Consider the following 3,708-nt stretch of genomic DNA (forward strand, 5'->3'; position numbering starts at 1 on the left):
CCCCCCCCCCCCCCCCCCCCCCACGCTGTGAAACATTTTTCCCTCTCCCTCCCCACTTCTGTAAACCTCAGACTTGGGAGCTAAAACCAGGCAAAGGATGTTGAGAGCGTCTGCCTCCTGCCTCGTTTGGAGTTCTCCCTTAGGTGCGTCAGAGAGAAACAGACTGGTGACCAGTCGCTGTCTTCACATTAGTGATTTAAGGGAGAAAGTCCTTTCATGTTTCTGGGCTGGCACGTTAATTTGCTGTTTCCACTCTGTGTCGGCTGAGGTGATCTCTAGACCGCGGTACAGTAAACGTACAAAAGTTACAGCCGTGCCCCGGCCAGTTCTCAGTTACCTTTGTTCAGCTTATGTCCTGCGTGAATTATTCATGGAGAACTCGAATACCTTCTCCACTTGGGTTGCGGCTCACTGTCGCCTACCGCTTTGGATGTGGGATGTAATCAGGAAAGGAAAACCCATCTAACATGAGCTCAAGTAATGGAGGGTTAGCACGAAAACCTGCCCGCTGTGTCCAGTCACTCTTGTCATTCATACTCAAATCAGAACCACTCGGTGCTGTCTGCTGTTCTCCTCTTATGGAGAGTCACGAGCTGTCCAGTGACCAGCATGGGGCACCATCCTCCAGCAGAGATTGTCATTTTCCATGCCGAGTCGTGGGAACACAGGGACAGGAGGCTTTCACTCCATTCTCCCCAGCTATCCTGTCGTGGAGCTCCTGTGATCCGCTATGAAGACATCATGGTCCTGATTCTTTTTTTTTTTTTTTTTTGGTATAAAAATAAAATAGGAGACATTAAGGTCCTGACTCTTTTTTTTTAAATTTTTGGTATAGAAATAAAATAGGAGACATTATGGTCCTGATTCTTTTTTTTTTTTTTTGGTATAAAAATAAAATAGGAGACTTTATGGTCCTGATTCTTTTTTATTTTTTTATTTTTTTTGCTATAAAAATAGAATAGGAGGGCTTCCCTGGTGGCGCAGTGGTTGAGAGTCCGCCTGCCGATGCAGGGGACGCGGGTCCGTGCCCGGGTCCGGGAAGATCCCACATGCCGCAGAGCGGCTGGGCCCGTGAGCCATGGCCGCTGAGCCTGCGCGTCCAGAGCCTATGCTCTGCAACGGGAGAGGCCACAGCGGTGAGAGGCCCATGTACCGCAAGGGAAAAAAAAAAAAAGAATAGGACCACCTTTTAATTTATTCTGAGGCCAGTAATACCCTGATTCCAAATGGATATCAAGGCATCACAAGAAAACTACAGACCAGTATATTTTTTAATAAGACAGAAATACCCAAATCACTCTAATGCCATATTTACGTTCCTAATTCTGAGCCTTCTCTACGATGAAGAAATTGGCTAGATTTTATTCTATCCCATTTTTTCAATCTTCAAGCCACAGGCGGGAAGGTTCAGTGCCTGTTAATCAATCAAAAAAAAAAAAAAAAGGTAAAAAGGGGCGATCCCTTTGAGATGAACCTTTGACGCTGGGGCCATGGGAATATAGGGCCAGCGGGAGTTGACTTTCCTGGAAAGTCTCCCAGGATTGCTGGATCCTCTTGGCCACCCCAGTGTGGAGCCGTGAGCAGAGACTGCGTCGGAGACGATGCAATCCCGTCCTCTGCTCAGAAACACCTAGGCATCGCCTGTTACCAGGTTACCAAGCAACCCTCAGTTCTTGTTGCTAACTGTTCAGATACAGAGGCAAATGCAGCCTTTGGGGGAGCACAAAGATGGTTTGCAGAGACCGAGGGAACCCAGCCACCTCCGGAAAGGTTGCTGTTCTTCCCACCTGGGCACACCTGTGGCTGTCAGGCAGTTGAAGACTGTAAAACTGGTAATGGCTATTTGATGACTGGCCTTGTGCAGATCAAGTCTGAATACCTGTTATTTGTACCATCTGGATTTGCCCTTGAGCTAGCTGTAAATGGAGCCCAGAGATTGGTTTAATGGGTGTTTAGTGAATAACATCAGCCTTTAAAAAATAATGTTGGCGCTGCTGTTACAATGTCCCATAATTGGTTCAGCAAGAGGAAAAGCCAGAGAAACCACACTGTGGGAGAGGAGGTCCAGCTGCTCTGAGCATCACCAGCAGCCCAAGCTGGGAAAAGCATTTATGCATTTATAAGTGCTTTCCTATGTATGTCTTGGTGCCAAATGTTTTACAATATCAACTGTTCTCAGGGCCGGGGATATTTTGGGACTTAGCTAGACCAGAAGTTCTTATAAATCAGTCTCTCTCTCTCTGTCTCTCTCTCTCTCTCCCACCCCCCTCAACTATTTATCTCTCTCCAACTAGCTTTCTTTTAATTAAGAAAGTAATAACATGGATTACAAATAAAAGTAAATTTTCTTCCACCTTCAGATCCCTTATGGTCTAGGTTCCCATCTCAGACACACACACTGTTTCCAGGTTCTTGCATTTCCTTTCAGAAATATTATGTTTATACCATCATACTTGGCCCGTTGTTCTGTGCCTTGTGTTTTTCACTTAATGACACATTTTGGTTTTTGTTTCCTGGGCATCATTCATTGATTCTTATTCTTGGTCGTGATCTTACCTAATTAGTCCCCTCTTGATGGCCCTTGAGGGTGTTTACACTCTTTTGCTATTATAAAGAAAGTGGCAGAGAGCACTTTCATGCATACATCTCTATGGGCAATTCTATTGTCGAGTAAATTCTAGAAACGAGGCCGGGGGTTCTGTACATCTGGGGTCCATGAGTGGGCACCAAAGGGTTTATGAACCTCTTGGAATCTAATGCAAAAAGATACGTGTTTTTGGAAGGCAAAGATCTATAACGTCCATCACACTGCAGATGGCTCCACGACCCCAGTGTTTATCTAGAACTTGGCTTTTTTGCCTCAGCCTAACCCCATTCAGCCTCCAGTGGACTTTTTTTTTTTTTTTCTCAGTAGCACTCTCTTTAGGCTAAAGAAGGGTAATTTTTTTTTTAAATTTAACATCTTTATTGGAGTATAATTGCTTTACAATGTTGTGTTAGTTTCTGCCGTACAACAAAGTGAATCAGCTACATGCATACATATATCCCGATATTTCCTCCCTCTTGCGTCTTCCTCCCACGCTCCCTATCCCACCCCTCTAGGTGGTCACAAAGCACCGAGCTGATCTCCCTCTGCGATGTGGCTGCTTCCCACTAGCTGTCTATTTTACGTTCGGTAGTGTATGTATGTCCATGCCATTCTCTCACTTTGTCTCAGCTTACCCTTCCCCCTCCCCATGTCCTCAAGTGCATTCTGTACGTCTCCGTCTTTATTCCTGTCCTGCCCCTGGGTTTGTTAGAACCATTTTTTTTTTTTGCGGTACGCGGGCCTCTCACTGTCGTGGCGTCTCCCGTTGCGGAGCACAGGCTCCGGACGCGCAGGCCCAGCGGCCATGGCTCACGGGCCCAGCCGCTCCGCGGCATGTGGGATCTTCCCGGACCGGGGCACGAACCCGTGTCCCCTGCATCGGCAGGCGGACTCCCAACCGCTGCGCCACCAGGGAAGCCCCAGAACCATATGTTTTTAAGGAAGGGTAATTGTTAACTGCCCCATTTCCATACGTTGTTTGTTCTGAGAGAGGAAGCTGAAACTTTTCAAGGGTTTTTTTTTCATGGATCCGTTATCATGGCAGATGGAGGATTGTCTGTAATTTTGTGTACCTGTGGAAGGAACAGAAGTAGGCATTATTCTCCAGGAGGGGAAGAGGG

At 46.6% G+C, this 3,708-nt stretch overlaps 1 protein-coding gene across 2 annotated transcripts in view; it reads left to right on the forward strand.

Moving 5' to 3' along the window:
- SLC39A11 (solute carrier family 39 member 11) overlaps positions 1-3,708 on the forward strand; it is a 329,009-nt gene that overhangs the window by 92,215 nt on the left and 233,086 nt on the right. The gene's annotated exons all lie outside the window — the stretch shown is intronic.

Source organism: Lipotes vexillifer, unplaced genomic scaffold (assembly GCF_000442215.2).
Source record: "Lipotes vexillifer unplaced genomic scaffold, Lipotes_vexillifer_v1.1 scaffold518, whole genome shotgun sequence".
Lineage (NCBI taxonomy): Eukaryota > Metazoa > Chordata > Mammalia > Artiodactyla > Lipotidae > Lipotes > Lipotes vexillifer.